The 25213-nt window shown below is 45.6% G+C and overlaps 1 protein-coding gene across 3 annotated transcripts in view; it reads right to left on the bottom strand.

Moving 5' to 3' along the window:
- Nucleotides 1-25213, bottom strand: part of RAD51B (RAD51 paralog B) — a 504851-nt gene that overhangs the window by 95497 nt on the left and 384141 nt on the right. The gene's annotated exons all lie outside the window — the stretch shown is intronic.

Below are 25213 nucleotides of genomic sequence, written 5' to 3'. Positions count from 1 at the left end.
TCTGTCATTATAACTTGTCTCCACGTCTGCTCCCAAATTTTTGTCCTCTCTGCTGTTGACCCCGCAGCTGCCTGGTCTTTGACACCACCTTGCCCGGTGCAGGTCTGAGTCCCCGGTGGCAGACCTGGCTGTGGAGGGGGGAAGGGCCAGGAGAAAAGGTGGCCCTACCTCCAGCCCTTCTCATGGGCCCTCCCCTCTGCTACCCATCTCTGCACCTGCGCACGCACAGGCCCAGCCCGGGTCCCAGGACTGAGCACCAAGGAGGCTACTCTGCTGCCTCAAGGTCTCACTAACATGCAGACAAAGATGACTTCAGTCCTTTCTGAATACTCTGTTACTATCAATGCAACACGTTATCTTGCTCTGTGGGGCTAAAGTGGGCAGCCATATTTTGTCTTCCAAACTTTTTAAAGGGAAAGGGAGTGCTAATGGCTATTATGCCGAGATGCCAGGCACAAAAAACAACCGACCTCCGAGACGGGGGTGCGGGTCCACCCTGGGTCTACGGGAAACAACGCGACACGAGGACAGGCTAGGGGAGAGGCCCGGAGAGGGCTGTCAACTTGCTCTCGACTTGCTCTCTGACATTGTTAGTAATAAAAACTCTTTTCTTAGAAACTTCCAAAGAGCTATGTGCTTGCTTCAGGAACTAGAAAGATGAGGAAAAGTTTTATGACAGTGCTTATAGGCCAACAATGGCAAAATAAACAGCGGCCCCCCTCCTGCTCCCCCATTATATTGTTCCCCTCACTCCGGACCCCACCAGATTCCTACGAGCTGGTAGTAAAAGCGAGAGACCCAAGCTGGCTGATCCTTGGGGTCCTCAGAAAAGATGAAAGGGGAGTGAATGGGTTCAAGTGCAGATCTACCAGAGCCCTGGGGGCCCTGTATTCAGAGGTGTCCCAGAAAGCACTGGAGCGCCCTCTCTGATGTCACTGAGCCACGCCCAGTGACAACAAGGTGGACAGTCGTGTCTCCCAGTGCCTGGCAAGGGGGATGGGAGGAGAGTGGAGAAGAGGCCCCAGGCCCACGGCCAAGGAAGCAATGAGGGAAACCTGTCCTGTTACCCCAAGGTCCTACTGCACGTCACATCTCACAGAAAGAACCCTGATCGACTTTGGTCCCTGGAGTCATCAGTTGGAACATAGGTGCTTCTTTGGAGAAGAGTGTTTTACAATCCAGACAACCATCTTTTATGTGGACTCTTAGAACCCACCCACCAGTACATTAGAAGAAGAGCAGGGACAGGTGTTTCCCTGTGGACAAGGGGATGGGCTGGTCACTTCCCAGGTTCCTGTTAGCTTTCAGAATGTGTCCATATGAGGCATGAGAGCTAGCCTTGGGACAAAACAGTCGATTATCACCACTGGTACTTAGTAATTACAGAGCTGCAGCACCACACAGTTGTTGAGGCCCTCTTCTTACTCTATGCCGTCTCCTCACCCGATCATCCATTCATTCGCCCTGTCATTCATTCGCTCAACTAGCACATCCACACTCACGGTTCAGGTGCCATCTACGAGAAGAGGTCTCTCAAACCTGTGTCTCCAGCCCAGGCCCTTTCACTGAGCTTCAGACTTTTAAAAAAATTTTCCCGGTATGTCTTCTCAGTGTCTCAAAGGTGCTTCAAATTCAGTGTCTCCCAGGCCAAGCTCATAATCAGACCTTGAATTCATTCCATCCTCCTCCTTCCCACCACCATCACCCAACAAACAACCAGCAGGTCCCACCTGGACAATCACATCTGCTACCCAGTGGACTTCCTGTCCCCTTCTCTACACTTCTAATTCATTCTCTACATTGTAGCCAGAGTGATCTTTCCAGAAAACAACCCTCATTACCCCATTCCACTCTTCACTTGAAACAAGTCGACGGCTTTCCTTTATCCTTAGAATACAGACAAAACCCCACACGGTCGGCACCCTGACTGTGGTCAGCAGCTGGCTCTGCCGTCAGCTGCACCTAACGCCACCCGGGGCCTCGCTCTGACGGTGTCTCGCACGTGCTGTGCACACGCTGGCCTCTCTCCAAGCTGCGGTCTCCTCCAGTCAACGCCTGCTCTCCCTTCCCGTGACAAGCCCTCTCACAGCAACTCTCCCTTCCCGTGACAAGCCCTCTTTCTTGGCCAGCACGCCCCTCTCCCCCGAGGTAAATAAGGCTCACAACTGTAATTTGTCATTTACTTTAGGCTTCTTTAATTCATGACGGCCTCCTCCTCTAGACTGCAAACTTTATGCAGACAAGGGCCCTGTCTGTCTGGTTTGCCACAGGCGTTCACTCAGCACCGAGTAAAGGAAAGGGAGAAGACAGGAAGCGAGGGGAGGTCTCACTCCCACACTCTCTCTGCATGTTCTGTGCTTTTCTGCGCTTGGAACTTTGCTCATGGCATTCCCTTAGAGGAGCAGAGTCTTCTCCCTCCTGGTACTTAAAGCCCTATTTCCCCCTCAAAGACCAGTTTAAATGTCACTGTCCCGTGTCTGCCCTTCATTTGTGGTATTCCTTGAATCTGGCCTTGATTAGGGTGACTTAAATACACAGTCACTTTTTGAGAGAGTCCTGGTCTTATTTGTCTCTCTATTCCACCATCACCCCTGTCACCAACCTCTGGACTTAGGACAATGCCTGCATGAGTTTATTGAAAAAAAAAAATTAAGTTCAGTGGAGGCCCTGTTAATAAGGTGGGAGCCATAAAGGAAGAATCCCTTTTCTAGAGTCGTCTAGTGACACCGCTGCCCACTGCCCTCCTATTAGAGCGTTTACTGCAGCTGGACTGGCAATTCCACTCGACGCTAACCAAAAAGGAGCCAAGCAAATATAATTTCTTTATCCCAATATTCCACGATCTAGAATGGAGAATGCTAATGAACCAAACTTTTCACTGTTGAAGTATCACCGTGCGTGTGTTCTGCGGGTGTGATGAACGGAGGTGGAGGGCGTCAGATAGCCTGGGGCGGCCGTCGCCTCCCCTTCCCTAAATCAGGAACGCGTCTATCTTCACCGAATTCTGTTTACTTAACACGGGCCTAAAGAAAACTTGTTCTACTTTATCCGTCTGTCTCATGGTTGCCACAATATAATTTTCGAAGGGAATTTCTAAAGGCAGACCACACACGATATTTCAGTGGACCGAACGTTGATTTATGCTGAGACGGGAGGACGGGAGGGACCCTGAAGGAAGCTGCCTGGCCAGCAGTTTTCTGACTGGCAGCCTTTGCCTGCTCCGCTATCGCAGCAGGCGGATACAGTTTAGGGTCTCAATTACTTCTGGATTTGGCCTGTTCAAGAGTCATATTATCTCTGCTATACCGAGCGGGCATGAAAGTCAAAACTGTGATTCCTAAGACAACCATGGTGATAGAATATAAATTAAAAGGCCCTTGCTTGCTTAGCCTTCATCTGAAAACATCAGAATGCAATTTGTTGGACAGATTCTATAATCTGCAGATGAAGGCAGTTATAGGGCTCAAGTTTATCCCGCGTTAACAAGCCCTAATAGTCTAGTTCAGCTCAGACATAACAAACGGAAATGGCTTTAAATTATCCTTCCCTAGAGACATGATTTCATAAGAGAACAAACTCTATATGAGCACAGAGAGATTTCCAATGTAAACATGTGGTGGAAGCTAAAAGCTGCAGCCCAGTTTCAAGCCTGGATATGCCAATGGCAGGGTATTTGATTTCAAAGACGCCGATTTCCTCCCAGTGCAATAGCATGCAGCCTTCTTTTTTTTTTTTTTTTTGCTGACTACACTTTGAACTGCAGAATACACACAAGCTTGCATATATGTGTAATTTTATAGTTTTCTTTCTAGCTAGGATATTAATAGATTTCACTTAGCCTTTTCCATGCATAAGTGTATGAGTGGGACACAGATGCTTGAGGGATAAAGTTCCTCCTGGAAAACACAAGGCTCACTCATCACCTGAGCCGTCTGAAATGGAGACTGGCCTCCGAGGCCTTGGGAAACATAAGGTGAACAAGCGGGCTCTTCCGTGTTCGAGACGGACATCGACCCGGCTCCCTGTGAGTGAATATGGAAACGTGAGGGAAGGAGAACTCCCTGGCATGATCCAGAGAACAGAACCCCCTAGCTGCTCCTTTCCGGCTGGCCAGGTCTCCAAAGCCTAAGAGCAAGACTTCGTGATGCACAATCACCCGCTGTCCCTCTGGGCCGCATGAGCTCTGCCGCCTGCTTTTGAATGGCTCACGGACTAGGAGAGTTTTTACATTCTGAAATAGGCAGGAAAAAGACAAAAGAAAGAGAATATTTTGTGACATAGAAATCACATGAGATTCAAATTCGGTGTTCTTAAGCAAAGTTTTATGGGCACACAGCCGTGCTCACTTGCTCGTGCCTGTCTCTGGCTGCTTCCACACCACGACGGCAGAGTGGAGTGCTTGCGGCAAAGACCAAACAGCCTGCAATGCGAAGACTAAAATACTTGTTATCTGGCCGTTTACAGAAAGGTTTGTTGATCTCAGAGGTAAACTATGAAACCAGGGCAATATTAATCTTCAATAGCCATTTTTAAAAACCAAACCTAAGTATTATGCTTGGAAACTCAAGAGTGAGTTAAATACTCTTGCATGCATATGAGAATCCACCTATTTAAAGTTGCCCCCAAACCACTGAGTCATGCATGAGCCATTTAGACCTGAGACCACAAAGTCAAATGAATTTAAGAGCCAGGAAGAAACCACAAGTGAGAAATATTAATTTTTATTAAAAATGTCCTGAATTTGAGTGTAGCAGGTTCGATTCCCAGTAAGGGCACATGCCTGGGTTGCAGGCCAGCAACCGCACATTGATGTTTCTCTCTCTCTTTCTCCCTCCCTTCCCTCTCTAAAAAATACATAAATAAAATCTTTTTTTAAAAAAGAGTTTACTCTTTAAAAAAAAATTTCCCGAATTTGAAAATATTGTGTGACTCCGGCCCACTGGGCATCAGCTTGCAGTCTGATGTAGACCGTGAGCAAACCCTGGATTTTCTTCTTTTTGACCATTATCGGCTGTAAGAATATTGCCTGTGCTTTGCTAAGTGTTTCATCTTTTTAAATAATTTAAAAAGTAGTCTGCATTGATCATCAGAACCTATCACAGAAGGCACGTTCACCATGTGACATTAGTAAGTCTGGACTGTAAACTCCTTGAGGATTGTCCTTCTCACTGAAATTTTGTCTGTGCCCCACCACACAAGCCATGCAGCAGTTACTTGGTAAACACTCGCTGACTTTACCACTATTCTTCGCTTCTTGACTTGATATTCAGAGCCTGTGTGGAAGATCAAGCAAAGTAATTTATTTCATCCCTGTCCTAGAGAGATGCATATTTACACCTCTCCAGAAAGATGAGGCTCACTAAGGCTTTAAAGCCCTCTGTCAGTCCAGGCCAATGCCTTCTGCTTGGGTCCTCACACAAATGCCCTCTGCTTTCTGTGTGTGGGCGTTGATAAGATGAAGACCAAAAGTGACCCCCTGCCCTCAGAACCCCGCAGGAAATGATGTTAGAGGCTGCTAACATCAGTTGCTGACACTACTGTAGTCAGGGCCTGCTGCTGTTTACGGCCTGCTCCTTAAAGCCAAGTCTTTGCAAAAGACCAAAGCTCCCCTCCAGCCATTCTGTAGGAGCCACTAATTTTATATCCTCCACGTTGTAGGAAGCAAAGGAATATTGCTAATGAAAATTCTTAAACTGCTATTCACTCTCGCATATAAACATGCATTTAGTCACAAACCCTTCTGGAAACTGCTGCAGTGTTGGGTACAGCGCTATGTGCCAGACAACAAAACCAGCTCGACTTGACCTTAGGCCCCAGCATCTTTCTGTCTACCAGAGGCAAACAGTGTCACAAAAAATTCAAGGAAAAAAATGTGTTAGGGACTAGAAGTCACAGAGGGGCATACAAGGAAGAGAGTGCTTGAGTCTTCCTGAGGGTGAATTGTCCAAAAGGCTTCAGAGAGGTGGTGGCACTTGGGTTGCGTCTTGAAAACTGAGCTGTTCTTGGAGGCCAGAAGGGGTAAGTCATAGGCAAAAGAGCAGAAAACACAACCCAGAGACGTGAAACAGCCTAGCCCCTAAGAAGCACTCTGAGTACTTCCCAATGCCTGTAGTGTACGGGTTTTGGGGGCGGAGGGGTGATGGAGGAATGAGGCCGAATGAGAAACCATTCGGAGAGATATGGCTGAGAGTTTGGCAGCCACCGGGTCCTTAGGTCCCTGTGTGTACACCAAGGGGTTTGGACTAAAGCCTGGAGCCAGGAAAAAAAACATGGAGCGTTTTCACATATACGAGTAACACAATCACCCTGCTGCATTAGGACGAGCACTGGGTACAGCACAGAAGAGGGAGGGAAGGACCACAGATGGGGCTGCTGGGCGGGTCAAGGTGGGAAAACATTCAGGGCGTGAGCTCAGACACTGGAGGTGGACCTGGACGTGAGAGGAGGAAATCTGGCATGTGACTGTGTGACGTAGGCGTGGTGTTTGGGGGAAGGGGCAGCAGAGAGGAAAGGAGGTCTGAGTTGATTCCCAGGTTTTGGGTTTGGTGGTGGGGTTAGCTATTCACCATGAGAAGGAACAGAGGAGGAGGAATAACATCTGTTTTGCTTAAAAACAACAGCAGTAACGGTGTCTTCAGGATTATGATCTAGGCCAGGGAACCCTATCGAAGGCAGTTGTGTTTCAGGGTGTCTCAAAAATTTCTTCTTCTGTCCTTGTGCCTTTGGAATGCCACGAATTAGATTACCATGAAGTCACCTTAAATCTCTTTTGGAAAAATATGAGCTATAAATAAATGACATATAAAGTGTCTAAATACTTTTTAAATTCATTCTCCACACATATCGAAAAACAAATACAGGATCTTTCTAAAGCTTTTTGTGAAGTTTGAGGGGGCCATTCAATTATACATTTTTCGCACATCTGAATTTTGAACCAGTCAAAAGAAACAGGGGGAGGAAGGTAACGCCTGGCTACCCAGCAACAGTGGGCTTCCCCCGGTCTGGACCGGGTGGTGGACCCCCCTCTGTGGCGGGTGTAGGACCATACCCGAACGTGCGCCGGCCCTCCCTCATCTTCCACTCATCAATCAGACAAGCCATTACACTTGCCCTGAGGAGGAGCGGCAAAGAAGTCAAGACTGGCCAAACCCTTCTTTGTGCAGAATAAGGACTGTCCCTTATGCCCTTGTCTAACAAACATTTCATGATTATTATTTCCCTAACTCAAGCAGTACATAGCATAGAACCCAATTCCAGTCAATAAGCAAGTGGCTTCTGTGTTCCAGGCACTGGACTAAGCCCTGGAGATGAAGAGACAGAAGACGAGGTTCTATCTTCCAATGCCCACGCCCTGTTTGAGGAGGCCAGGTCTGCAGGAGTGACGTAGTAGAGGGGCAAGCATAATACTAGGGAGCAAAGAGGAAGTAATAATTACGTGTAGCCGTGGGAACTGGAGACAATATTAGAAAGCACCTTGAGTTTTTTCTCTCACTACTTACAGTATTTCAAGCTGTCATTTCTTTTTTATCAGTGAAGGTTTTTCATTTGCCACAGGATGTGAAAGTGCCTGGCACGCAGTTGTGTAATGTATGGGTGGACATCTGTTCTTTCTCCCATGCAACACGCCTTCCCCCTTCTCCGGCCACCGAAGCCGTCCTTTCCTTTGGAGAACTGCCCCAGCCCCTCCCCTGGGGCCCTTGCCTTCCTGCTACAGGGGTCGGCAAGTGATCCAGTGGGCCAGCCAGACTCTTTTTGGGAGTACTGCCTTAAAGGCAGAAAGAAAAAGGACCTCACGCCTGTTCAGATCCTAAGCAATAAGAACCAGGGAAACCACTTTGTCACCATGTGGCAAAATGTACTGAGAATAAAACCAACAGGAGGAGGGCAGATCAGAGAGATGAAAATAGTGGTAGAAATGATGACACTGTTGGAAAGCCTGTTAGAGCAGCCCCTTAGACTTCCCAGTTACATTAGCCAATAGATTCCATTGAACCTGTTACTTGTGACCAAGAGTGCTGGACAATACAGTATTTATCATGAGCTAGCAAATTACTTAAAAGCATTTCTTATGGATTGTTCCTATCATACCTTTGATGTAAGATACTAAGGCTGAGACTTCCACAAACTTTGCAAAGACCCTCACTGCTTCAGTGCTGTGCGTTCTGTGAATTGCCAATTAGTCTATAAATCACAGTGTTATTTAATGATGACGCTACTCTGACACAGTATCATTTATCAACTATCACTTTTAGTTTTTATTCTTCCTATATGTTGTTCTTATAGCTCCACTTTCACTAATACACGTGTCTCTGTTTTACCCATTGCGTATTTTCTTGGCATTATAATTTGCTGAAATACAGTCCTGTTTGTTCTCCCGGCCCTTTAGAGACCAAATTCTTTTCAATTCTAACTTAGTCGCTAACATTGTGCTTTATCCTAACATTCTCTCCACCCCGTTCATCTAGTGGTACCTGCAAGGTTAAGTCACCATCAGTGTGTGGAAGTCATTGCTTTTCACATTCCCTGAAGGTGAAAATATCAGTAAGATTACACTTTTTAAGTTGCAGGAATGACTGACCCTCTCATTGCTTACTCAGCAGCAGAACAGAGACAGCAAACTCTATTTCCCTCCTCTGAGCCTGTAGGAACGAATGGGACACGTGAGAGCACGGAGCGATCTCTAGAGAGCAAGGGTGGGGTGTTGTGCATTGCTATTTTTTATTCTATTCAAAACTATTTTATTCTATTCTATTATTTTTTTCTTTGGGGTTAGCTTGAACATTCCTATTCAGATGATTCAGAAGCCTTTTGGGGATGAAGCAATGAGTGCAGTGCAAATAAAAGTGTGGCACAGGTGCTTCAAAAATGGTTGAGGATCTGTTGGAAGTGACCCACGTTCTGGAAGGCCTGCAACAAGCACAACACCTGAGAGTGTTGGATGTGTACGGGCTTCAGTCAACAACGATCAGTGACTGGCAGTGAGAGAACTAGAAGTTGACCTGGAGATTCCAAAAACGACTCTTTCTGAGATTTTGATGCAGGATCTTGTCATGAAACGTGACATGACAAAATGTGTTCTGTGGCTTCTACTCAGAGTAGAAGGAACATTGAGGTATAGTTGCTAATGACTTGATTGAAAGTGCTACCAATGAATCACATTTCCTCAAGAAGGTCATAACTTTGAAGCACTGCTTTTCTATTTTACCTTCTCTACCAAATTTTTATCTCTCACAGAGCCAAGTATCGTGGATATCTTTGGCTATCCCACACAGGCAAGATGATGGCTAGGATGATAAAAAGAAAGAGTAAAAGCTTATTTACTTTCCTAGGTAACTCATTCCACTGTTTCAAAACCACCTGGAAGTTATTTCTAATAAATATTTCTAAGCAAACACTATTAGCAAATACTACTGAACACTAACCCTGTGCCAGGCACTGTTTATATTCCCCTCTTTTTTGAACCCCGTGTAGACAAAGAAAAGGCAGGAGCCTTTTCTGTAAAAGATCATTACAAGGTCACATATCAGCCTGGTCTGTGATAAACTACCTCAAATCCTTTAACCATGCTTTATTGTGATGACTAAAATTACATACATTATAGAAAATGATGGGGCCATTCAATTGTTGTCTTCCTCCGCTAGAGAGAGGCAGCTTTCCTGAGGCCCTAAGAGTCTCGATGTCATAACTGATTCATATTCATAAGAGGGAGAGGTAGGCACAGAGAGAGACTGTATGTTCAATGTTTTGGTGGCATTTGTATGATTAAACCACCTGATTTGTAGAAATTATTACTTCTCACTTTCCTTAAAGGTGAAAATATCACAATGAAGCCAAAATCAGAAATGAAAGTATTTGGTATAATTGCATAAGAATGTAGCAAATGCAGAGAAGCACCCTGAGATGTCCGAACAGCCTCTGGTCTGGACTCACACATGGGCGGGCCCTTGGCAGCTGCGTTGAACCACATTGTCTGATGGCTTAAGGAAGGGTAGACACATCACCTTCCCTAGGGCAGTCAGATCTCATGGGAATTTAGACTGAGAGATGCTAGTCAGCCTGAATGGAGGACAGATGAACTTGGGTGCCATGTTTGGCCATGTGGCAACTGAAAAAGAAGGAAAGGAGCTATACAGAGAGAAGCAGAGCTCTGGAGTCACAGGTTCTAAAGGGGGCCAGGAGGACAGAGGGACACACGGGGGTGGTGGGACTTGCTGCCGGGTCCTTGTCGGTGCTGCAGTTCCAGACTCGAGTCTCTCAGGAAGCCCGGTGGGTCTCACACCCTTGAGCTCTGGGAGATTCTCCTGCTCCCTTCTGACAAATTCCTCTTTTTTTTTTTGTTAAGATAGTCTGAGTGGGTTTCACTTATTTACAAATAAAATATTTCTGGCCTAGGGAATAAGACAGTGATCCTTGATTCTGGTTGAGCATGAGAATGCCATAAAGAGGTTTTTAAAAACACAACTATCCCTGCCCTGGCTTCTGATTCAGCAGGTCTGGAATAGAGCGAGCCCACGGAGGTGAACTATTAAAAACTCAACCTGAGAACTATTGCTCATAGAATGGCAACCAGGACATAGCAGCAGAAAGCTAGGCATCAAAGGGAAAATGACATTTAGACCAAGATAACAATGGCAAAAAGGGAAGAAATAACAACAGAATGCAAGAGTACACACCGCTTCCACAGAGCTGCATGCTGTCAACGGCTAATCTCGGCCTCCACTTCCACACTGGACAAACTGCGGTCAACTTCGGTTGTTTGTCATGAAAGAGATTTAAAATCCCAAGGGTTCAAATTATGTCAGGTTTGATTTTCATATCAATAAACTATCCCCTGCAGCTCTGAATCTAAATCATTCTGGTACCTGGAAGCATCAAATCTTAAAAAAAAAATTACTTAGCTGGACAATTACAGGCTGTGGCAAGAGGTGAAGCACGAATGAAAATGAGACGTGGGCATGTGCACGACAGGCAGTTCAGCGGGACTTGGTGCAGCCATGCTCCCCTGCACAGGAAGAAACTGAGCCAAAAGTGGATTGTATTCATCTGACAGCAAGATTAATACCCAAATTATGGAATAAATTAGGAAGTAAAACTACAAATGAAATCACCCTCTTATTACTTTGACAAAGGAATTTATCAGGTTTAAAGAAAGGATCTTTTCTGAGGTAGATGAGGAAGATTACTGTAATATTTATTTTAAAAACTCTTCAACAACCATAAAAAGGAAGTGTATAATACACTCTATAGAAACGCGTCTTGTGAGAATGACATCATTTGGTGAGGAGGCTCTGGGAACAAACAAAGGTACGGTTAGCCGTCCTGCCAACCCTGGGCGTGGGCTCTCTGCCGGCCTGTGGGTGGGGGTCTGACAGGCACATCGGGGTGAACATACAACAGCAGGAGTTTCAGTAACTTGGTGCAGAGAAAGAGGATCTGGTCTGGGACCTGGAAACCTCCTCCACATAATAGACTCAAAATTGGCAATGCGTAGGACTGTCATCATTTTATGTTAAGGTTCATGGCATTTCCGTCAAAATGACTATAGGGATTTGGGGTCTATTTCTTCCTTGAGAAGCTTTAAGAACTTGCGGATAGCTGATTGGAGAGCATCGTGATAGCAGTCTGGGGATTGGACGACGAGACCCAGGAGAACTGAGTCCTCTACTCCGATCGTCGACCTCACTGCTTGCTCTCTCCCTGGTGCAGCCCCCTGGGTACCAGGGGAGAATAAGTGTTGAGTGAAGTGTAATAAGAAGAAAAGATAATCGCTGTCATACATTTATGACATCGTTCTGGACAAATAAGTGATCTTACCTTTTTGAAATCTGCTTTCTTAACTGCAAAACCAAAGACTCATCCAAATCAAATACAAAGAAAGACACTAATGACAACTTTGAGAGATAGGTATGAGGTTTAAGGCAAAATATGGCAGGACTATAATTAAATGTTCAGTTTGCACAATAGTTTCTTACACATATGATGCAATAATAATAGCTAACATTTGTCGAATGCCTGTGTCAGACACCATTCTCACGTATTACATTATTAACTCTTCTAACCCACACTATAGTTCCTGAAATCGGTTCTAATATTATTCTCCCTTCACAGTGGCACCGAGAGGTAACGGCCAATGTAACAGAGTTGGGAGTGGCAGAGCCAGATATACACCCAGGCAAACGTGACTTTGGTTAAACATTTTCACCTCTATTCTATACTACTTCACAGAATGCAGTGACCATATAAACTTTTCACTTCCGTCCTTCTGGTCTCTTAAGGTATTGCTGGCCTAATGGCTACTTCTGTAATGCCAAAGCCAGGGCGGTGCCTGCTCGTGCACAGTGAAGGCCCTGTGGGAAGGATCTGTGCAGCTTTCATCAGTTCCTCATGTGAATGTTTTGTTGCTGGAAAACCTGTAGTCACAGATGCTGGTCCCTCCTGCCCTCCCTTTAATTAGCCAGGTGAATTTGAACAAGCTTCTCAAGGCTTCAACTTCCTCATTGAAATAAAAGAATTATATTAGATTATTCCTGAGCCTATTTTCCAGCCGTGTGAAATGCTATGAGAAAAGAAGATTCCAACCTCTTCTACAACTCTCCAGAATGTTGGGCCTTATCAGCACTACCTACACAGAGCTTATAACCAGCTCTGGGCAGATAAATTAGTGGCAGTGCAATCTGTCAGTGTCCTAAGGAAAAGCTGACAGCTCAGGCCTGGCCAGATGCAGTTCAGGAAAGGGCTGAGGACTGAACAGAGCACACTGATCACATTAGTCACATGCATGATGGCTGTTTCCTTTTTTAACTTTGGAAAAATCTTAAATAGGGAGAAGTAGAAAGAAAAATATAACAAACATTGTTTCTGCATTTTCTTCACTTTCTTCTTTTTCTTTTTTGTCTTGTATATTAAGAAATATATCAAGATGAAGTACTACCATCACATTTCCTTCTCTCGGTAAAAACCATGATCAAGAATGTGGTATTCCCCCTTCTAGTCTTTTTTAATAGATATAAATGTAGCCTTTTGCATAGAAGCTTATCTACAGCACAGAGGCTATCTGAGGCACACATCTAGAACCGCATTTACTGTGGTGTTCGTGCCCGTTCATGACCGAGTAGATGCTGCCAGATTCTTCTTCGGAGGGCACTTCCAGTGCCCTCTCCCGCCAGCGGTGTGAGTTCTTGTTTCCTCACACGATTGCCAGCGTTTAGGGGTTTTAAAGTTTGTTTTGTTTTGGGTTTGGGGTTTTCGTGGGGATTTATTTGGCGGGGGGTGGCGAAGGGCAAGAATGGCATCTCATGTTTGTATTACTTTTTATTTCCATAATGACATGTGAAGTTTAATATTCAGGTTTCTTCTAAAAATGGCCAGTTGATAGCCTTTGCTGATCGGGTCATCTTTTTCTTATTTTTTTTATACAACATCAATATGCCTAACTTCTTAAGGCTTACAGAGCCATAGGTTACAGACTAGTGTGGGAGCCCCAAGTTGGTCCTGATTTGGACAAAGGGCCACTCAGTCTGTTGGTAGGCTTCGTAGCAGGCCCCACGTTCAACCGCAGAAAGGGCAACATTGTTCTATTCAGGAACTGGCTAGCTGGTTACTCAGCCGGGTGCGCAAGTTGCAGACAAAACTGGAGTTCGTTTTCATTTGCCTAGCCATTGTCCTGGTCATCTGCTACTCTACACGTCTAGTTTCTAGTCATTCGGAAGGAGAAATACATGTCAGCCTTCTCGTTATCTCTTATGGGTCACAGAATGAAGAGCAAAAACATCTGGACACTCTTGAGCTGTCTAAAGAAAGGTTTCCCATGCTTGAGATGATTTAAATATGTTCCTTCTCAACTTACAAAATGTTTAAGAAAAGTGCAGATGAAGCTAAACTGAAATGAAATAAGAAAAAGACACTTAGTGTAATTTCTCTCCACCTCAGTTTTTTCTTCTGAGAAACAGGGGAATATTTTTGTTTTCTGTGCCTTGGGGCTAACTAGAGACAGGCTACAGTTGGAAATACAGCAGATGTAAGGAAAGCATTCTCTTCTGGGAGGTGACTGAATATGCAGCATAAGCTCCTTCCCCGGGAGAACCTGGGTCTTTTAACATGCAGGCCCAGGGCTGCTCGTGGTGCTGTCCTCTGGCTCTCTCGGCGGAGAAGAGCCACACACCCTACAGAGGTTTAGAAAGAAAACAATGCTATGAAAGGGAGCTTAGTCTCTTTGGGTTTTCTTGAAATAATGATCTCGTGTCAAGCCTTGACTGTTAAAATGAATTATATTTTGATTAATGACCTTTATGCTGTTAAAAAAATAAATGACCAAAGTGTGTGTTTATGTATGCAGAGATGTATATTATACGTACATGTGTGTACCTCATTTGTGTTTGTGTGTATATACCAAGAGTGAAAGAGCCAGCTGTTTTAGCCATTTATATGTGGGGGATGGGCGGGTAATACAGTAAGTTCTGTTGAAAGGAAATTTTGGGAGAGAATCTGATACCCTGAACCATTCAACAAGACAGGGTTCAGAGGGCAAGTGTGGAAATAAACTCAGAAACTAGCTTCCTGTTTCTAAATCAGTTTTCAAAAAGTAAACATATAATGTGAACTCTTTTTGGAAGTCGGGTTTTGGTTGCCATTGTTATTGGGAGGTATTTTGTTTGTTCGATTGTTTGGTTTTGTTTCTCAGTTATTTTTCTTGCATTAATTCCATTGGGAAGAAGTAGGGAGGGGCTGTCACAAGGTTCCTTTCTATCAAAATCACCCTCTCCGGTAAATTCTTCCTCCAATACTTTCAACAACAGATTTGCGGACTTGTTACTCTTCCCTCTTCTCAATTATCTCCTGCAACTTGCAATATGCAGATATTATCACTTGAATTTATTTAGAATAGCTGGTTGTGAAGTCAGTCAACCTCTGCTTATTAGCAGATTCCCTCGAAGGCTGGAAAGCCTCCTGGGTGAATCACTGTTAAGTGGCCACGTGGGCTCCGTGGAGGGGAATGGCTGCTGCCGCCGTTGGGTAACACGCAGGAACTGCCGCCTCTCAGCAATGAGGCCGCGGAGGTGGCAGAACCCAGTTGGGAAGCACATTAGTAGACACGCGGATGCACGAACGTGACAGCCAGAGGAGCTCACACTTACACAGAGCATCGTGAGTTGTTACACAGCACAAATTAACGTAATGGCCCAGGTAGTGCAGAAAAAAAGGGGCGCAACATATGGTTTTTAATTATTTTTTAATCCTAACTTTTAAATAAATCTATATCCATCAAAAACAGTACTAATGCCAAAGCTATTGTTCTTTAGAATAGCTTTTCCATATGTAAAAGTAGAACTGTTTCTCTAAGTGAAATCCATTTTCCTTAGTCTTGATTTGAAGGCTCTGGATCCCAAATTAGACTAGTCAAGTTACAGCAGGAAATGAGCCAGATACCTACCAGAGCCAACATTAAATGCCCCTGACTCAATGTGGAACCCATACGCCTAATTCCACCCCTCCAGAAATACTGGCACCGATGCTAAGCTATCCCATGATTTGTCTCATTTATACAGCTAATGCAAAAACTTACTATGATTTGCTGCCTAACAGCAAAAGTGAAGGAGTAGAAAATAGAAATCCTAGGGTTTATCATTACTTTACCACTAGGTTTTTACATTTTTTCCCGGATGTGCTGTTTGTCCACACACAATATTTGCTTCTTCACAGGCATGTCACGAGGGTAACTCCCGGGCAGAACTGCACCTGAACCAAACCAGCCAATGTTTGTTCACCGTCCCTTGTAAGACAGGGAGCACGTGGCTTCACAGTTCTTTCGATCAGCAAGTTCTCAATCTAGTGATCACAGAATCTCGGTGAAGAGCTGTCTCAAAGGACACCTAGTCCGGCTCTCAACCAGTACAAGAATCCTGTCTGCTTGAACATTTTCTCTTTCGTACAAATGAGATCTCTAAGGCGATTTTCTCTGCGTAGACGCAAGAGGGGGAGGAAAACATCTGCCGCCTTTTTCTTTCTAAGAACTCTTTCTGCACTTAAGTACCATGTTCTCCCTTCAATCTTTTTTTCTTTAGGTTAAATAGCCCACTTTCATCGTTCTTCAGAGATCGGATTTTCCATGCTTTTAATCATTTCAATTACTTTCCACATCCTCTCAAAATGCAGAAGCCCAAGCTGGGCATGGATGCTGAATGAGAGCTTTGCTTCCAAGCGTCTCATTAGTGCTGACTATGGTGACTCAGTTGTTCGTGCCAGGCTCCTGTTAGCACAGCCTAGCATCCTGTTGTATTTTAACGTGTGCTTAAACCATGCATAGAAGAGAGTGTGCGTGTGCGCACGATTCTTTATGTTGACCTCTTTAACTATATTATCAAAAAACACTTTAAACATGAACGTGTTTAAAAGTGAAAAATCCTCAGATCATTCTGAATGTTTTTTTTTTCCTACGGTAAAACCCAGCCCTCACGGGGTTCTGACAGAGTTAATCGCCGATGCCACACACAGCGGGGAATGTGCCTCCTCGTCAGGCCCACGTCCCCTCCTGGGACGCCCAAATCCCACGTGCGTATCCACACACTCTCGGGAATCAACGGAAAGGAAAAGTAGCCCATGCAGCCCTCTGGGACTCTCGGCTTGAACTGACCATTGTATCATTTTAGTAGCTGTGGCCTCCGTGGGGCTGGAGGTTCCAGAAAGTGTGGAATTCTCAGATGTGTGGATGTTTTGTACCCAGGAGTCCAGGTTAAAAGTGACAGAGTACCTACTCAAAGTGTCATTATGGGCAAAACAATAGGTAGGGCCTATTAAGGGGTCACACTACCAAGGGAGCTGCACCCAAGTGCTCAATGACGAATGTCTCTTCCTCCACTTTTAACTCTGCTTTCCCATGGGTTGGCATTCGTTGGCATCCCTAAGTGGTGGCCATAGGCGTATGTTCTACCAGGTCAGTGACCCCACCAGATGTGGGGGGAGGCCTTTCCTGGTGGTTCCAGCCCAACTCTTGTGTTGAATTTTCATGTCCTCAGCGGGGGTCACATCTGTGTTCCTAAACCAATCACTGAAGCTCTGCTCGGTCTGCTCCAAATTCAGAGTCAACCTCTACAGCCGGAGGGTGGCATCAGCGTTGTGTGAACCACACAGATGGAGACTAGGAAGAGGGAATTCACTACAGGAAAATTCAGGTGCTTTTTCCAAAAGAAGGGGGAAGGCGAGAACACAGGACTTTTCTACTCACAGCCCTTCAGTGTCTCCTCATGGCTTTCAGAGGGCCTGCGAGTGGCACAGCCTGTGACCCACAGTGTGGAGCCAGTAAAGGCTTGAAGAACGGATGCACTGGCTAGCAGCCTGGCCCTTGGGGACCGCTGGCCCATCACCAACACCAGACCTCAAACACTTAATGGCAACAGCAGCGTTGCTGGGCAATGCACAAGAGAAAATGCTTGCCTGGTTGGGATGGGGAGAGGAGGTGAAGGGGAAAGAGCTGAGAGGATACAGCCTTTTCTGAATCATTTCAAGGAGGACAACCTAAGAATTAGAGAAATCTCTCTCATGGATCTAAGAGGAAGCATATGCTTAAAACCCTTAGTGAAAACTCCCTCAGCCATTGCTTTGATCCCTGATTCAATGAAGTTCTGACCAACATTTTGCAGTGAATTTAGGGCAGCTCAGGAAAACTGCAGGAGGGCCGGAGCAACAAGGCTGGATAAAGATGTATGAGGTCGCTTATGGGCAGGGAGGAAGAACGGGGGGCTGCACGGGGAAGTGAGAGACTGCAGGGCTCTCGGTAGAGGTAGGACAGCTGTGCTAGGAAATTACCCGCCTTTCAAAATTGACTTAAGGGCTTTCTCTCTCAGTATCACAGTAAAATTAATGCATATTAGTGAATAATTACAAACTTCTAAGGCTCACAAGTACTGTGCTGAAATGTGCCATAATCAGGATTATTACGGCACAGTGATTAGCTCTTAAGTTCCAGTTCATTTTGCCTTTATAATCACAGATATTCCTTTGCAAGTATGACTTGATATTTAATTTATGACTGTTTTATCCTGTGTTTTAATAATAGCTTCTCAAAGATTAATATCCACTCCTAGTGGTTAGAACTTGAAATAATTACAGTCTGTTTACCTTTGGTTCCTTGTTGGTCTTAAGCTAATTATAAAAATATTTGTAAGTAATAAAAATAACCTCGTTGGTTAATATGGGCATTGGCTTTAAAAGCGAAAGAGAACCAGGAAATTTAGTTGGATTCCCAAAGGAGCCTTTGGTTGAGAAAGGCTTGGGAAGCACCACACTAGATGCCTCCAAACGCAATATACTCTTGGCCCGAGTGTAGATGGAGAAAGCAGTGGAGAGGAAAAGAGAGGGAAGATGGAACAACTCTCTCCGCAGAAAGAAAAAGTCTCTGAAGAATAGCATTTTTATTCTCTGTGCTGTGGAGGAAAACAGGCTAATTTACACACAACTTCCCCTTTTTAAAAAAAGGGCTAAACTAATAAGACGCCGTGAAAAATAACTGAGATCATCAAACTGATGGAGTAATAACTATGGGAAAAATATTTTATTACCTATTAAAAGTTTAGCTTGCCAAAACAGAAAAAAAAATGGAAATACACACTCTCACCTCTAAAATCAAACACGAAAAACATGTTTGCTGGATATCTCCCTGGGTGCCCTCCAGAGTCACTCTTTGTCCTTCTCCACCCTGCTCTGTGCTTTGGAGCCTGGCCTGTTGGCCCACACCCACGGGACCCCTTCCTGGGTTTGGCCCCTGGGAGCACCAGCAGGAGACTGGAGATGGCAGAGTGGACCCGGGCTGGGGCTCGCCTGCCCCTCTTGACAGAAGGTCTCAGATCCTGCTGGGCAGTCCTCCCAGTCTCCTGGTTCCAGAGTGCAGCCCAACCCTGGCCCTTCCCAGGCCCGAGGGAGCTCATGGAGCCCCGCTATTAGCCCTGGAACACTGCACAGGCCCTTGTGGCTTCCCCACGCCCTGTCTACCCCACTGAAAGTCCTCCTGTGAGTGTTCGAGTCTCCTGAATGATCCAAATGAAAGTGTGTCATCTCGCTTGCTCGAGATGGGATTCTGGCTGATGTAATATGTAACATGTATTTGGTTGAAGAGAAAGCAATTGGGTTATAGAAAAAGTGCTAATGGCAACTGGTACCTCATTTTATTTCTAGTCCTAACATTTACTATTTATTTTTTTATTAGAGTTGAATGCAGACCAAGCCTAGGCATAAGGAGGTTTAGGACCAGAAAGCCTTCAGTCCCCCGCTCATGACTGAGACATGAACACAGGGTGGGCTGGCACGGGGACTGCCTGGCTTTGGTCACGTCAACATGTCCCTGGTGCCTCCTCCTCGCTGTCCTCAAAATTCTTCCCTCATCCTTACAGCCTGTGACCCTTTCCTTCCCAATGGTGTCCAGGACAGTACTAAGCACATAGCTAAGTTCAACTGAGGAGATGTCTTACTTATTAATGACTAATAAGATGATTCCATTAGTATTTAATAAAACATGAAAGGAAACTGCTGTGACGCCATGCATCTCAGCAACAAGAACCACATCTCAGTCATGCTTCTGGTCCCCACACCTGGCACAGTGCCCAGGAAAACACTTACTGAGATGAATTAGTGTCCAATTCTAAGGGGCAGTGGGATGGTGAGTGCTATGAGTAGCCACACTGTGTGTCCCAACTGTACGTTCCTACTGTGTGCACAGGTTCCCTCTCATTCCTCTTCAGAGAACATCAATGTCTCCCTCCATGGTGCGTGACCTATTTTGGGTCGTGGACTTCCCCTTTGAGAATCCGACGGAAGCAATATACCTGCTACACAGCTACAGATAAAAATATAGGTCAAGGGCCTAAGGGGGAAAAATACTCTTAGTTAATGTGGTCTATACCACCCTGAAATGCACCCGCTCCCTGTACAGAGAAAGGGCAGGGCACGAGGTGCTCCACCAGGGATCTGAGAAGGTGCACCCCAGTCCAGGCTTGGCAAGAATGGAACCGAGAAGAGCTTTCTTCATTCAAACCCCAACTTCTGATGATGAGTACCTATGGTTGTTGATGATAGCTCTCAAAGGGCTGGGCACTGTGCTGAAAGTACACATCCTAACTCACTTAGCTGTCACCATACCTTTATCACGTAGGTTCTATTGTTATCCTCATGCTTAAATGACAAAGTTGAAACACAGGGAGGTTCAGCAGTTTTCTCCAAGTCACGAAAGTAGTTTATGAAGGGACTAAGATTAGAACTCAGGTAGTTCCCCTCAAATCCTTGAGCTCTTCCCTCATCTGCGATTGCTCCCTCACTGATGAGCTAACACCTGCTCCTACCTCCTCACCACCAAGGGAACTTCGTTAGCACGTATTTCCTGAGCGCCCACCCCGACCAAATGCCCTGTGTTCATAGCTGTGGGAGAGGCGGAGATGTGGAAAAACAGAGTTTTGCCCTGACTGGTGTGGCTTAGCGGGTTGGGTGTTGTCCCACAAACCAAAGGGTCGCTGGTTCAATTCCTGGTCAGGGCACATGCCTGTGTTTCAGGCCAATTCCGCACTTGGAGGCCTGTGAGAGGCAGTTGATCAATGTTTCTCTCCCTCTCTTTCTCCCTCGCTTCCCCTCTCTCTAAAAAGAAATAAATAAGGCAGAGTTTTCCCTGAAGAAGACACACGTGCTGGGGGTGGGAGTAGTCGGGCTGGACACCTCATTTGCATTAATAACAGCACACGGCACAGGTGAGGGAGAACTGGGGCGAAGCCTAAGGGCTGCAGAGGTGAAGCCCTGACTGCAGGCCAGACTCGGCCTGAGAGGGGATGTCAGCTTCACGGGAGAAGGAAACTCGGACAGAGATCCAGACGAAAATGTGAAGTGATGGGCAGAAAAATAGTCATGCTCTAGAAGGAAAAAGTATATTCAGTATTAATCTATAACATAAAGCACAAAAGTTTACTATTTACATGTATTATTTATGGGATATGAGAGGAAGAACGTTATGGAAGTCAGGTCTTTTGTGTCACGAGAAGACACCCCTGAAAAGCAGGGAAGCTCAGGATGCAACACGGAGGGACCGAGCCCACAGCCAGGTTGAGTGTATGAGGCCAGCACATCCTAACGGACTGGGCCTGTTTCCGGCTCTCCCTGTGTGCCAGGTGCTGGAGCATTTATGCGCAAGAAGAGGGCACTGTATTTTCCAAGCTACAAGATGCACTTTTTTACCGCATTTTTTGCTTCAAAAAGTTTTCCCCCATTTTCCTCCTCTAAAACCTAGGTGGGTCTGGGGCCCGCACCATAAGAGACACCTAGGTTTTAGAGGAGGAAAATAGGGAGAAAATTTTTGAAGCAAAAAATGTGGTAAAAAAAGTGTGTCTTATAATTAGAAAAACACAGTATTTACCCTCAAGAAGCACCCTACTTACTGGAAATACAAGTTGCTTTGCAATTTACCATCAAACTTTGTGACACCGGTGATAACAGGGGGACGAACAAAGAGTCTGCACAAGGGGAAGGCTGGAAGTTTCACCAAGAGTCACCCTTGCCCAGATACGCAGATTAAGAGCAGGTGATTTGTTCAACCTGCCTGGCTTCCCATGGTCCATTCTAACACTATGTGAGTCAACTTTTGAACCTAAAACATGAGATGATTTGAGAACCACCAAAACAGCACTGTAAGTAAACTAAAACTATACACAACCTACTGATAGGCTGGGCATTTATAAATAAATTCCATTATGGACAACTGTGCTTGTGGTTTCATCTGTGGTCCTCTGAGAGGGTCAGTAAGGTCTTCCGGCCACTAGCTACTGGAGGTGCCTGTCCTAGCGCCTCTTCTCAGCTTCTCTGCCTGCCACTCCTGGCTGTCACTGGAGCTTCTAAGCTGCAAGCTCACCATGGCCCGCGCTGGTCAACAGCATCTCTGAGCCCCTACTGCATGTTCCCTTAGTGTCTAAATGTCACGGCTGAAGGTCAAGCTCGAACTCCCAGAAAATGTCTCTGCTTCTGCTTCTGCTCTCTGGGTACGGGGCATCTGGGCGTCACTTCCTCAAGGTGGGGGTAGGCTTCTGCTGTGCTTTCTAGTTTGTACTGTGCCACCTCTCAGTTCTCTAAGGAACGCCACCTTTAGCTGCAAAAGCCTCGGACTCAACATCACAAGTGGGGGCTCAGCCAAGTGTCTGGCACATGATAAGCACTCAGTAAGGCTTGCTGATGAATGAGGAAACAAGCAAATGAATGCTCACATCCTGGGGTCTCTGAGGGACGCTTGCCCTTTGCTGCAGGGGCAGCAATGCTCAGTTGCCACAGACTGAGTGACTGTCCAGCCCCTTAGCTAGTTAGCACCAGTCTCCCCCTGTTCATTTCCCCCTTCCCATCTGCTCCCACTCCCAGATCTCGCAGTCTCCCTGGTGTCCGTGCTTACCTCATCCCTGCACTGTCCTTGGACCCAGCACTTCCGGGCCGAGTGCTGCCAGGAAGACTGCCCCCTAGGAACAACAGTGGTTTCTCCTCTCTGAGTTCTTGCTTCCCCTTTTGAAATTCTCACAGTTGTCAAATCAACTAGTCAAGGTTATTAAAGCCTTGGGGCATCTGCAAACATCAAACACTATCCACGAATAGGGGAAGAACACGGTAATTTTTAATGCTTCTGTCTTTGCCAAATGTGTCTCTGACATGTGAGAGTTACATGGCCATGTGGCTTTGTGTAAATACATTTATAAAGGTGTAGACATACATGCCACTGTGCTGGAGGATTTACTTTTGGGAAAGTTTTTTCCATATCATTGTGTTTATCCATCTACCCAAAATTGCACAGGATACAAATAATAGCACACTGCTGTTTTATCTTTGTAGAGAGGGCCACTAGTGAATATGCCAATTTCTCCACTTTGCTCCAACCTGTACACCTTTTAGCAGAGGTGTTCATCCTTTTTCCTCCAGCTCTGGGTTTAGTCCTTTTTCCACTAGGCCTGTGAAGCTGGAAGATTTTCAGAGGCAGCTCTTTACATTATAAGAAGTGTATTTTAATTATCTCTTTTTAAGCAAACTTTTTTAAGGTGCCAATTAAAAAGCATTCCTGGTAATCGTGCAAAGCCAACACCTTTTGGTCTTGGGCTTGCAGACACTCTTTACTGCACATGAGCATCCCAGCATGCTGTCCCACACCCCTGACTTCACGGTGGTTTGGTCTGTCCTGGCCTACATGGGAGGCTCTTATCATCCTAACGGGAATCGGGGAGTTGGCCTTTCAACAGAACACATCTATGAGGCCTAGAGGCAAGATTTGATTAGCTGCCACTTAGCTCTAGGGCAGTGGTTTCAAAAGCTCAAATTAGCCAATCAAGACACATTTATGGAGTACCACCTATGTACAAGCACGAAGAATGAAACACAAGCATCAGAAATGTGGCCTTCACCCATCCAAAGGAGCTTATAAAGTAGAAGAGAAGGCTTTGCATTTAAACAGATACCCCCCAAACACTGGCCACATAGGCTGACGGCTAATATGAGGCAGCAAAGGCAACTGGATACAAGGGGAGGGGACAGGGAAGGAAACTGGAATGGGAAGCTAGAATGAAAAATAATCAGTCAATTGGTCTGGCCAAAATACAGGTAAGAAGGGGTCCCTTAGGAGCAGGTTGTCAAAGTCCTTGTGAAGTTATGGAATATGTTATTTTGCAGTACTTGCAAACCACCACTTAGAATTATTTTGGACCTTTAAGGTGTCATACAGAAGTTGAATATAATTATTCAGGTGTGGATCAAAAGAAGGACATTATTACTATTATTATTAGCTTCGTTATATTTTCTTATTTAATTAGTGCTTACTATGTGCTAAGCACTGTTCTAAGTGACTTATAAATATTAACTCGTTGAATCCTCGCAGCAATGGTACGAAGTCAGGATGACTCCTATTTTGCCTCTTTTATAGGTGGGCAGACAAAAGTGCAGAGTTTAAGTGACTTGCTCCAGGTCTGTACCTGCACTGCCTCTCCTGCTCAGGAGGAGGAGCAGATTACGGACCACGTGCTTCTGTGTGCTGAGCCTCTGGGAGGTCGATAGCACGGGCAGAGACGGACTAACTAATATGTCTTCCCAGAGCTTCTTTTGAATACATCTGACTATCACTTCCTGAATTATTCCTGAAAGCCCCCTGGCACCAGCATTCCATTATCCAAAAGAAGGAAAACACAAAGTTTGCAAGTCTTACCAAGTGCATAAATTGACTAGGTTAGACCGGAGCCGGGGGGGGGGGGGGGGGGGGGGGGGGGGGGGTTACACCAGGAAAGAGGAATGTGAGGAGGGAGAGCAACAGAGAAGGGAGTGGCTGGGCCACCCCAGTCTGGTTGAATAGAAAGATCACTTTCCTCAGACGCGCAGGACTGGGGAAGAGGATTGTAACATCAAGCCCCCAACTCTGCCGGCTTTCCTAATTTCCCATTTGTTGGTTTTATACTTCCTTTTAGAATTAGATGGACTTAATTTTTGAAACTGTGGGGAGTTGGTGGTTAAAGGGAACAGGAAGTAGGAGAAATGCAGCACAGTGGGGGCTAGGAGGCCGATGAAGAGCGCGCAGAGGCAAAGAGAAGGCCCGGCATGCTGCCACTCGGGGAAAGAAAGGAGGTGTGTGGGGAGGAGGAGGGGGAAGTCTGAGATAGCTTCTCACAGAGTCAATGTTCCAGTGTGACCCCATGAAAGAAATTCTCCAGTACCCTTGGGTCCACAAGCCACAGTTTGAGAAATGCCATTGGGACACTCGGTAGACCACACCCACTGAGATATTTTACACTTAACAACTGTGGCCGCAGCAGATGATGGGAATGGAATGGCCAACTTCATGAACTTTCCCAGCTGGAACAAGTAAATAAAACATTTTACTTCATGAGCTCAAAATGCTGACAAATCATGTTATGTAAGGAAAGAACCAGGAGGACCGTGTGCTGGCTCCAAAAGAAATTGGTGCCGGACAATATATTTTCACTATTTCTTTACCAAGAGGAAGGTTGGAGGAGGGGGCGGGTGGGACAGTTGGCGGAGCACCAGAGCAGCTCCTCGGACTGGAGACAGAGTGCTCCATTCCGGAACACTCGTGTGGTTCCAATGCATGCTCGTCTTGGGGCTGTTAGCTCTTTACAACCTCATGCTTGAAAGTCTCTTCAGGCTCTTTAAAGATATTAAAATGATGGTACATTTTAAAATGTTGTAACTAAGTTCCTGGGCTTTCTGCCCC

Source organism: Phyllostomus discolor, chromosome 1 (assembly GCF_004126475.2).
Source record: "Phyllostomus discolor isolate MPI-MPIP mPhyDis1 chromosome 1, mPhyDis1.pri.v3, whole genome shotgun sequence".
Taxonomy (NCBI): domain Eukaryota; kingdom Metazoa; phylum Chordata; class Mammalia; order Chiroptera; family Phyllostomidae; genus Phyllostomus; species Phyllostomus discolor.
This window is presented reverse-complemented; position numbering and strand designations above follow the sequence as displayed.